General features: G+C 33.3%; 1 long non-coding RNA gene across 1 annotated transcript in view; it reads right to left on the bottom strand.

Moving 5' to 3' along the window:
* LOC147065706 (uncharacterized) overlaps window positions 1–12846 on the bottom strand; it is a 432281-nt gene that overhangs the window by 187704 nt on the left and 231731 nt on the right. The gene's annotated exons all lie outside the window — the stretch shown is intronic.

A 12846-nucleotide genomic window follows, 5' to 3' on the forward strand; every position in this document is an offset into this window, starting at 1 on the left:
GTTTTTCTTAGCTCGTATTCTTATTTGTCCGGTACAAATCTTGCAATCGATTTTTAACCAACTTTCCGACTAGCTAGACATTTGAAACTTTTAGAATATATCAGAACACGGTGCCAATGCATTTTTTAAATACTTTTAGCCATCTTTAAGAAGAATTGAATTCATGTTCAGTTAATTCTGTTTTGTATGAAAAGTTATTTCGACACCATTATTGGTTGCTAGGGGTCTAAGGTCCTAGCAACTAAATTATTAAAATATTCGTGCGTTACTATGGAAATCAATATGACATCTATCTATAAGAACAAATTTTTTTGATCGTTTACGTCAAGTTTATATGGTTCAACAGAATTTAAAAACGTTGTATATAATAAGTTCTTTTTATCTTGTAAATATTTTATTTTAACTTTCTCGTAAAATATTAAAACTTCACAAAGACTGTGTAATTTTACAACTCTTATTATCACCGTTTTGCATAATATTTTTTAAAATTATAAACTCATTATACCGCAAAATACGATATTTTCACCAAAAAAAGGGTATCTTCTACAAAACTTCCGAAGTGTCGGGATTCCAGCATTGCCGATTCCAATAAACAAGCGTAATCCCGCAGTTGCAAACCCTATCATAGAAGAAGTGCTTGATATAAATTCATGTTACTACGGTCGTAAACAAGTACTCATAAACTACCCATAAACGCTGCTTATTTTAATATATGGGCCACATTACAAAAACTATTAGGATTTCTAAAGTAATTTTTAAAATTCGGTTTAAGATTATAACGCAGACTTTTACGGATACACCTTAGATAAAACGAGAGGCTCGCCATATTGATAAATTAAAACAATGTCAAAAATGTAAAATATAAATAAATATACACATGTGTAGTACGCTGAACGAATGGCGAGCGATCATTCCCAGTATTATGTATTATTTTTCAGTGTCATTTTAATTTAAATAATTTTGTTTTAAATTAATTGCACTTTATGTTTATGAAAATGATTATGTTTATACAATATACATGATATATTTATATATATATATGGGTCCATTGTCTGGAGTCCTTATGAGGTTTACTATGAGCTTGTTTTAGAGCGTGTTCAGAAGAAATTTCTTCGACATCTTTATTTTAATGTACTTATATAATTATTTTCCTTTTGACAGTTTCTCAAACGAGTATTTTCCGACTAACTTTATTCAAGGCATGCTCGCTTTTCATTCTATTGAAAATCGTACGTCACTTCTGCTCAGCATTTTTCCCTGCTGTCGCGTGGTATATATAGTTTCCAATCCGGAAAATTTGAATGCACCCGTCAATTACATCCGTGGTCGCAGCACCTATTTTTGGTGAAAGCTGTTACCTCATGGCAGGCTCACCAGGCGCCAATAGCGAGGGCTGTGCGGCTGATCAATGCACTCCCTAAAGAGACTATGTATTTTGTTTTCATATTCTATTTTATTGTTTAAATAAAATTGTATTTTTCTTGAACTATTGTTGTTTTTTTTTTATTTCATTTCTTTTGCAATGAAATTATTTTTTGCTTTGTTATTTCTTTACTAAATTGAGTTACCTGTACTTTTTATTCTAAATGTCATGTTGTGAACTTCTTGAATAATTAATAATTTGTTACGTGCTCAATGTGTCTTTTTAAATAAATAAATAATATCCATAATAAATAATAATATAATAATAAATATATAAATCCATATCCAATAATAAATATCCAGATCAATAAACTGGACTGAACTAAATGAAGCAAGTATAAGTGACAATATTTTTTATAAGAAATGAAAATATAAATAATATTAAATTCTACAGCTTTTTAAAAAGGTTTGTCGATAGCTATTTCGGTTGTAACACCATTATCAAGACTATTCAGGTAGGCCGTTTGCCTTTGGTTAAATACTACTAGATAGAGACAGAATACATTTCTTTATTCAATCCAGCAATATTATGAATTTGTACACTTATTATTAATTGTAATATTATTAATACTTTGTAGACCCTAAGTGGTTTTTTTTAATGGATATCAAAATTTACAAAATTTATCAAAATTACAGTGTTCGATTACTTTGGTTATTTATTGACATTATTAATCAATTAAAATATTATTGGTATAATTGTCTTAATCGTGTGTTAGTGGCGACGAATGCATTACCAAATTTTCATTAATTATGTGATTACTTTTGGATAATTCGCGATTAATTTCCAACTGTTCGAGTAAATTTAATTTTAGACCTACCAATTCTACCAAGTAAATGCTAACTCAATTAATAATATTTTTATATACACATATTCCAGAAACAATAATGGCTAATAAGAATCACAAAGTACTAAATAATCAGTTATAATAAATTGACAAGTATTTATCTAGTCGTTGCATTTTAAATACAACCGAACAAAATACACAGTAAAATCGTCAACTGCTGTTCTTGTATTCCCGAAACAGCGCAAATTAAATGTAACAGAAAACCTGATAGGAGGCAAGAGACTCGGTATAACTAAATTCTATGTCTTTCTGTATGTTGGCAAAACAATAGTCTGTCGCAGCATCGTCTCTTCGTCATCCTTCGGCGCCGTCGTGCATAAAACGAAAGTGAAACCTTCAACCCCGCTGAGGCAGTGCTTCCAAATTTTGCCACTTCTGCGTATTTCAAATCAAAATTAATTGTGGATATAGTAGCCTAACGCCAATCATGCATCATTAAATTTTAATATATGACTGTGTTAGTGTTATTATGCACACTACAACAATACTCCGATACTGCATATACTGGAAAGATTAGGTTAAAGTTTAAATACACGTGCCATATGACGAAAGCAAGCTGAAGGCTATGTTTCTAACTATATTTAATTAGCGAATTATGTTAGTACCTACTCGTAGCTAGATTGAAGAAAATAAAAATTAAATCCGGTACTGCGATGGCAGACGGTTATAACTACTGTTTTTTTCTTCACTTTTGAAGTTTTCTTCCCTAATATAATTCAAATTGTACATTCTTTGATGTGGCAAAATATTAGAGCTGCAACTTTATTGGTCACCACAATGTAATGTTAAAAAATATTTGCATCTGACCAAATGTGAAAAAAGTTGATATGGCAAAGAGATAAGATAACAATAACATTTCAATCCTTTTAAGATAAATGATCAAATATTCATAAAGGGGTGCTAATTCCGCTTATTTTGGTATAAGTACAATACATACTTAAACGTCCTATAGCTTGTCAGATTGATTTCAAAACTTTGTTTTTGCTCTCCTGTAAAATTGTGTAAACAGTAGTTATAACCGTTTGCCATCACAGTACCGCTATAATGTAACATTTTCGTGTGCCAATAATTTAAAAATAATACCTACCCAGTGTATACTGAGATCTTTAATAAAATTGTATATCATAATAATAATTATGATGAATGTAGTAGAAATCCACACAAGATCAAAGTGAAACAAAGTGTAATTCGTTACCTCGTATTGGCTCTGTATGTGATATTTAAACATAGTTCACTATCGCGGAAATAGGTATGTATGTATTACCAGGCAAAGGTTGGCTCGAACAATTCTCAGAATTGCAAGGGTGAACGTCGCACAACAGATTGAGCAACTCACCACGAAGGAGGCAAGCCGAGCTATCTGGTAGAACAATCAAGTCATTAGGTTTTACGACTCAGTTCGCGGATTTTGATTGCCACAAAGTCTAAATCCGGCGCTGTCGAACGAAAAACGTTACGTTTATCTTGTAATTCTATTAAGGAAAGAACGAAATATTGCAGGTTTAAACAGATGAAGTACGGCGTGGCATCCTAATGTTATGTCTGACATACAATGGAAAAGGTACCATGTTGTTTTATGTATAAATCTGACATTTTAACTATTTTCATAAAAAAAGATACCATGCGTACCGTACATATTGTAGTCGATTTTAAACCGATGTGCTGAGGTATTGATTTGTCAAAACATGTGAACAGCAGTAGTGAAAGGTGGAGGTAAGCTGTTTAGACCTGCACTAAATAGTGCACATTAAGCTTTCTTAGTCACAAGCATTTGTTTTTATTGACCTAAGACTACAATTTACAGCTGATGGTGTTCGTTAGTTTTTAAAAATCAATTAAACCCTGCCTCAACCAAACCATAATAATGTTCGTATATTTTTGGCGATATGACAAAATTGTGCACACTTTCTCATTCATATTTTATTAGTTTTCGTTGGATTAAGAATACATATTACACAAACTGTTGGTTCATTTTTTAAATTCATTAATCCCTGCCTATATCAAAGTATAAGTAATAGATAAAACAATATTATTCTATCTATAAAATATCCAAAGTTATGTATGATTGAATTGCATAATTTTAGATATTTTATAGATAGAAGAGTATTTTATATTAGTATTATTTACATTTATTTGACTTTTATCAATTATGGCTTGGTTTCGCATGGTTTAATTGATTTTAAAAAACTAACAACACTATTTACACATTATAGTATTTTTTAATGATAACAAATACGTTTGATTGACAAAGTTTAGTGTGCACTAGACACTATTTATGTGGGATCTTAACAGCCTGCCTCTACCCGTCGCCACTGGTGTACAGTGATTTTGTAATAAATAAAAGTTTCATAAAATCCCCATAGCTTTCCGCAGGGACGATCAAAATAGTGTCGAAGTCTTAGCGAAAGTACTTAACGAAAAGTATCGAGAAAAACGTGTTTCAAAATATATAATTTAGTATGTAAAAAGTCATCCCGCTATTGTTTTCGGGTGGTTATAAGAAATATGCATTACTTTGAAAATATCTCGATAAAAAAAAATTATCTAACTCTCTAAAATCGTAGGTTTTTCCTAGGTTTTAATTTTAAATCTTTGTGAAAATTAATACGCTGAGCGGGTTGGCGAATGAATTGATTTTCTTAAATATATTAGTCCCTTAAATTGAAATTACGCTTCGTGGTTCTCTGTCTAGCAGAAGATAAGGGATTGCAGCAAATAGGCTTACTCATACCATTTTCCACATACTGAGAATGGTGATCATGGGCATTGTCAACAACCTCCTTCCGTCTGGTGCATTCTGCGGTGATCTGATTGTTTTATTCTTAATTAGGCAATCGGTGACTTTCCAGCGACGCCCCCCATCCAGGCTACTCGGATCTCTTCCAACAATGTGGATTAAAAAATGAAGAACGCGTCTAACACCTACGTATTAAATCTCAGACAAGGTCCGTCCACACAATTAAGTTGGATCGAGTACACAATAGATTTCTTAGATTTCTCTACATAAAGACAAGCGGATTCTTTCATTATGATAAAGATAATAAAATAATTTTTCCGACTCGTTTTCTTCTGGGTATGCTATCAATCCAATCACTGTCCACCAGAGTGGTTGCTCTTTTAAAGCTTTTTTTTTACTTCTTCGTGGGTTCATTTACAATCCGTACATATATACTGGCAAATATTAATTTTCATGTTCCCACCAATATCACTCGTAACGCTACGGTCTTCACGATACCTCGTCGCAGAACAGATGTGATGTTTCATGATGCTGTGTATCGTGCGATTAACTTATTTGGTGGCACCATTAAGATTGATTTGTTTTTTATTAACTAAGTATGTATATCATGCTTGCGGACGTGTTAAATAGGTTGAATTTAAAAATGGATTTATCATTTTTCTCTAATATCTACATAAGCATATACTGTCTTTTCTACTTTCTTGTTACAGGTTTGTTATTTTGTAATTAAGTCATTTTTATAATTTTGTATTAATTATGTATTATAGCGCATTGGCCAATCGCTGTAATGCCGTAATACTCTTTTCTAAATAAATAAATAAATAGCGTTAACATTTTTAATATTTTTACTCTTGCTTTCATAGTCCAGTGTGTAAGACGATGGCCTCAAATTCGATTCTCAGTGAGTTCACAACATAATTATGTGATTTTCTTAAAGCCTGGGTGTTCATGATTGTTTCTCTTCTATTACTAAATATACTTATTACTATTTCATTACACTACTGTCATTGGGCCTTGTAGTCTGCTGAAGTGTTAAAGAGAATATATATTATGTATATAATATACCTATATGTACATATTACTTACTGATTTATAGAATAGGAATCGTGCACACTAGCACACTCTAGTGGACGCTAGCCAGTCTTGGGAAGTTACTCCTCAGCACAATATTAAAGGGAACCTAACGTTGGTTGGTAGATGAGGTAAAAGCAAGTCTACGATTTGTTGACGGTAATGTTTTCATATCTACAATAATTATTAATATTATATGAAGGAGGTGAGTTTATGTTGGTTTTGAAATTCTTTAATGTTACATAATAAACTAAGATTAATTCCATACGAAATCAAGGCGGTGATGAGATAATAAAAGTCAGTTGCAGAGAGCAAGTTAAACTATTAAAACCCTGATTGTTGTTAATTCATATGGAATGCTGTATGTCATATGCGTTAACCCCTTTTAACCCTTCAGCCGCTGCGAGCGCCACATTCATAATACAGGAGGTTGCTTCGCCCGCGGGACGAGAGTTGACCTGTTGTAAAAATGAAATGTGTATACAAGTCGTTTAAATAGTGCCACGGCACAATGCGACGCTCTTCCCGGGGCATTTTTATTAACGGTACGTATGAAAGGAGAAAAAAATTCAAAGAGAAGTGTGAAAGCACAGAATATTTGTAGGGTGTATTAGCTTTTAAAACTTGTGCAGAATGCTACACTCCGTAAGCGTAAATAGTACTTGCGAATTTTCTTTGGTCCAAGCTCCAAAGGAATATGAGTGGCTGTAAAAAAAAAAGTAGAGTGAAGAATAAATAATACTCTTAAAACATTTTTTTTAAAACTTTTTTTCAATTAGAAAATTCAGTTTTTATCTACAAAATGTATAATAAAATTTGAAGAATGTCAGATGGGTCACCTTGAAGGAGGCTAGTTAGCTTAGCTTAAAATATAAAAAATATATTCAATACAAATCCTTGTTATTGAAAATACAAAAACAAATCCTAGAAAAAAATGGTTGGCCAACTATGACTTCAACCACACGTTGTTTCACTGTCTCGAAGACCGTTCTTATCCCTTGAGCTATCGGTCAGCCTGTGACTTATTTGAATTATATATTATACTTATTTTTTTCGTATAATATATAATTAATTTCGTTTTAACTGAGGTAAACTTCGAGGTGTTTTTTTCTATAGTGGGCGAATTTTTCTATAACAATTTATTTGTATGCAAGGAGGAGTCGTATTTTATGTTGATGTATGTTCTTTCTTTTTCCTCACAATTCGTGGCATTCCTCGCAACAAATATGTAAAGGCTGTTGCCAATAACAAAATGTTCCATGAATTTCCGGGTGACTCCCGGAGTCAAGTGTCTTTTGAAAACTACACAAAGTCAGGACGATTGGTCAATAATGTTCGATCACTGACATTTTACTGATACCAACAGAGCGCATAGCGTCATTCTACATATATGGCGGAGCACACTGCAAGAAGCCGTAAGATGCGCGCACAGCGCAGGGGACCTAAAGGACTCAACAAGCAAGGGCTTTTTACGCCTCTCGCTCATCGCACGGTCACTCGCAGTGATAATAATTAGAGGTGTTGACTTACAATTGAATGTATTATATTTTCAAATATTGAGCGGCTCGGATAGCGATAAAATGTAATAAAGACAACACTATAATTCATCAGGAATCACTGAATAAAACTGTTACAAGTTTCTGTGATATCACTTTGTATCTAAGTAACGCATAAAACATCATTTGTACAATTACACTCGTTGGGCTACCAGCGGGTCTATTCTATACAAAAGGCTGCTTTCGTCCGCTAAAACCGCTAACTAGGGTATGTTTGTATCAAATTATTAACACGTATTGTAACAATTATAATTAGCCGGTATTAATTGTTGCAATAAATGATATATTTTAACGGCATGCCCCCTGCCTGTGCTAAAATTTAGAGCATGAGCGATAGAGAGAGAGCGAGAGAGAGACAGTTTCGACTGATTAACTGATAACAATACAATTACAATTATAATATTTCAATATAAAATGTATGTAACAAATACTAACACATTATTACGTTAGCACGTTAGCGGTCGATAGTCGCCTTTTGTATAGAATAGGCCCGATGGACTTCTTCCGGGTAATCCGCCAGTGATAATGGAATTTATTAAAATAATTAAATTTTATGTGTATTTTAAATTTCCATTTGAAAATCCGATTCCAATAAAATATATACCATTTTATCCAAAGGCAAAGTTTTGATTTCCCTCAGTTTACATTAGACATTATAATATCAAAATTGTATTTACATACAAAATAACAATGATAATAATTGATCAGTGATCAGAGAAAGACGCGAAGAGAACCGACGCCGTCTAAATAAACATTTAAATTCATTGACTTATCGTATAATTAATACAACTCCACTCGAACAACGAATAATTGACGCTGACAACCCATAGATTCACAGAAGCTGGCTCAATCGAAATGTTTAAAGAATAAATTAACACTCAAGTGATTTGTTTGGAATTTGAAGCGTCGATTCATTTATGATAAATTATAAATTGATACTGCTCAGAACATAAACCGTGTCAGAATGATACTTCCCAATCATAATAATATGCACTTACGCTATTACAAATACTTTTGAATTTAAATAAATAGTAAAATAATATATTAGGTACCTAATATAAGAATTATATATTATATGAACATACTAAAACATACTTTTGAAAACACTTACACTTAAACACCAATAGAAAAAACTTTTTGAAAAAAGTAAGACAACCCGCAGGATTCGAACTGCATCTTCTGAGTTTCGCGCCTATCACAATGCTAAAGGCGCCGTACTTAATTGCGACAAATTTTAACTAATGGCTCTTATAATACTCTCTGAAGCGATTAAAAAATTAGTTAATTCATCATCATCAGCCGGGGTCAATCCACTGCTGGATGAAGGCCTCCCCATGCCTCTTCCAACTCTCTCGGTCCTTTGTCGTTCGCTGCCACGTATTTCCGTCGAACTTTACTATACTTTATTAAAATTATATAATTAAAGTTTGAATGAAAAGTGAGGAAGAGCAGCGGTCAGAATGTCAAAACTCGATTCCGGCCGTAGTGCAAATGGAAGTACACTGAAAAAGCATTGAATTTCAGATATATTCACCATACTCAGACACTCCGCGTAGGAGTCTAGCGATGAAAAACTTACCTGCACCTATAACTACCGGTGGTGAACGAATGCGCGTGGCATAACTCTCATACTTATTAAGATTATGATTGTCCGTTTGTATCGTCCGCGCTGTCTTATATTTTAAACATGCCGCATCGGAATATTAAAGCAAACATTGGATGGCCCAGATAGTCGCAACAACTATTTTGCCACGAGTTATCCAGTAAGTTGGGCCAACCGGTTCAGAAGGCTGTTCGACAGTCAAATCATCCGGGTCACGAACCTCAATCATGAAGCACTGACGAAGAATAAGATATACCTAATACTACTTGTATTTTTACTTGAATAATTTCTATTTTTTCCGTTTCTGGAGGGTGGGCGGACCCAAAACACTCTTTGTGCCTGGTTGTTTGATTTTGTTGGTAGACCGTCTGACTTGTTTCGAATGCGAGTTCGTATCCCGCATGTGGTGAAAATGACATCTTATTTTTTTAATGAGCAAAGACCCAATAGCAAATTTTGAATTCCAAACAAAGATAGAATATGCATATCTACAAATAAAGTGAACAAGATTTTTACCTGTGTCTATGTGTACGTAGATATTCGTACGCGTATATTGTTGCATTTGCGCAGAGTGTATGTAAACTTTGTATGAAATCCGTTATCTTACCTGAAAATTAAAAAAAAGCAGTTTTAGTAAAGATATTACATACATTAAAAAATAACACAACTGACAATGATATTATAAAGAACTTATTATATTATAAAGAAGAAATAACAATTTATTTTATTTTTGTAAGTACCTACATACCTACGTTATATCACTCGCAGGGTAGTCGATTATGCGATCAAATAGTTTATAAAGATAATTTTCAACAAAAATCGACCTATGTCGACCATATTCAGATTGGTATAAATTGTAAAAGGTGTGTGGCGAGTCGGGAAGGAGTTTCAATGATGACATCACACGGCACACCGCTGATTCATAGACATCATTATCTCCATCTCATTTCACTATTTACATAGACCAGTTCATCCCAACCTAGAAATGATGGCGGAACCCATGAAATATATTTTTTTAAATCTTCAGAAACATCCACCTGGCTGACATATTATATTAGTGTCAGTAAAACGGTTTCAAGCAAGGCCTGAACAAAAACGATGCATAAGTGCGAGTGAGAAAGTATTCGGCACCCTTATGATCTCTGCGACACGCGCTAGAGTAAGATAAAAGGTTTACAGATGTGGGAGATGGTTTGCTACGGTGTAGCCGCCAAATCTTACCTTATTGCCTAACTAAGCGTCGATAACCGTGTTGTTAAAATTGCCATTTTTTGTGTTAAACATAAAGTCAGTGGTAAATATTTTTAGTTAATTAAGTAGGAAATATGGTTCTGTGTGTTGTATTAAAATATGGTAGCCGTACTGATAAGCAAGAAGATGGTATTACGTTTCATAGGTAAGTTGATACATGTTCGTGATAATTTATTTGTATATTATTATATATTTTAATATCATTGACGTAGTGTTTCTTTAAAATAACTTAAATTATGGATATGTTTACCTAATGGTTGCATTTTGACCGCTTAAAAATACTATGTAACGTAAAAAAATAGAAAATTATATTTTAATTCTGAGCGTCTAGTGCGAGCACTTTGGACGAGCACTGGCGAAATGGTCTATGGTCTCGAACATTTGAATACGAATGCGTTCGCTCGCCCACAAACCAAACGCACGGCACGCAGCTTCATTTAACAATGCAATGTGTGGCGTGTCTAGATGTATCTATAGTCTAAGGTTTGAAATTATAATTTTTAGGAAACGTCTTTAAAAATTCCCGTGAAGCTCCAAACCGGTTGGGAGTCACTGGACTTACAATCATTACATAATCTAAAAGTTAATATTCTAAATGGTGTAAGAGAAAAGGTAGAATGAACTCTTGTAAAAGAAAATCTGTGTTTAATTCAATACCCCTCATTTTATATGTTTAATTTATGGTTTTTGTTAATTCCCCCTGTTACTACCAAAAGTCGAGAACACTGTTCTAATATCCGGAAAAACTTAACTACGCATATTGTAATTTCCTTCTCACTGAAAAAAAACTATATCTACTTACCTACCGACATTTATGTGGGTTTTTAATGATAATGAAAAAAAAACTTTTATTATATAGCACAGTATAAAAGGCATTTCAAAAAAATCTTTTTTTTTTGATACTTTCAATGAAGCGTAAACTCGAAGAACTTTAATTAACGCCCACGTAATGACGCTCTTAAATCGTTTGTTAAAGCAGCACTCGTCGAAATGTTAAAGCAAAAAAATACATATATAATATGTACATATATATATATGTATTTTTTTCCCAAGTTCCATTACTGCAATATAGTATCATTCGATGACGGGCTTGTAATGAGTAAAACGCTTAGTCGGATTTTAACGTGTTAGTAATAAATTATTTTCTGTTTCTGAGATCGATTCTAAGTGGCTGTCAAGAGTTAACGAGTTGGGATGAGACGCTTCTTGTCTTATAAGAGGTAACATTTTAAAAAAAAAACGGCCAGGTTTATAATAATATATCTGTACATTAGAGCTGAAAATCTGGAAATCACATATTCAATATTTTGCAGGAGAGCAGTTCTCATAGTTAATCTAATCTAGTTAATACTCACTCGCGTTCGGACTAAAACTCCGTGTGTTGGACATCCGCACATTTGCAATTAATCTTTTTGCTATAGCTTAAAGCAAAAATTACTTAAATTAAACATCCGCTCTTCCACTTATAAAGTATAATAATTAGCCTGGCCCCGACAAAGGGGGGACTGACAGGGCTCTAGCCTGGGGGCCCGGCCTCAGGAAGGGCCAGGCGTGGCGAATCTACCAGCTTAGTGATTTAAACACAAATCACAAATTAATAATAAAAAAAGTCTATTTATCGTCAATATTAATATTATTTAAAATTATGTGGTTGTACGATATAATTTTTAATTGTTTATCGATAAACTCGACAACTCCATAATTCAAATAGATGAATCCAAATACTTATACAAAAACCACTAAATATACACATTAACACAATGCTTACGGGCCCTTATAATTAATTTTGTAATTAACGTGTTAATTTGCATTTGAAAAGTAATTAGCAAAAACACAATTTTGTACGGCCCGTAAGCTATGGGTTAATTTCACCGCGTACCTACACCATTTGGAAAACGCTACTGTAGAGCATCACAATGCCTTTATCTTTAGCGATAGGTAGGGGGCCCGTCAAAGATCCTAGCCTGGAGGCCCGCTTCAGAGTGTGGGGGCCATGATAATTAGATTACCGTCGTTTTAGAAGTAAGTATTTTGAAAACCATGTAACATTGGACTCCCAAATTTTCAGCATTAAGAGAACGTGAATACACATTTAAATCTGCATAATTAATTAAAAAATGATAAAAATGTGACTTCCGCACTTTTAGCTGTAATGTACAGATATATTGCTAAACAAATCTACACGCCCTCCTCTCAACGATAAACCTAGTCACCTTCAGTTACTAAAGCATAATGATCATTATAATATTAATATGATCATATACCCAGCTCCAAGTGAAGCATAAACCTCTAATGTAGTAGTATCCGAACATATTTTTGTTAAGAGGATTACTTGATCGATCGGAAGCCACTGCTTATTGT

Source organism: Rhyacophila brunnea, unplaced genomic scaffold (assembly GCF_057557595.1).
Source record: "Rhyacophila brunnea isolate RB1 unplaced genomic scaffold, BYU_Rbru_1.0 scaffold_6, whole genome shotgun sequence".
Lineage (NCBI taxonomy): Eukaryota > Metazoa > Arthropoda > Insecta > Trichoptera > Rhyacophilidae > Rhyacophila > Rhyacophila brunnea.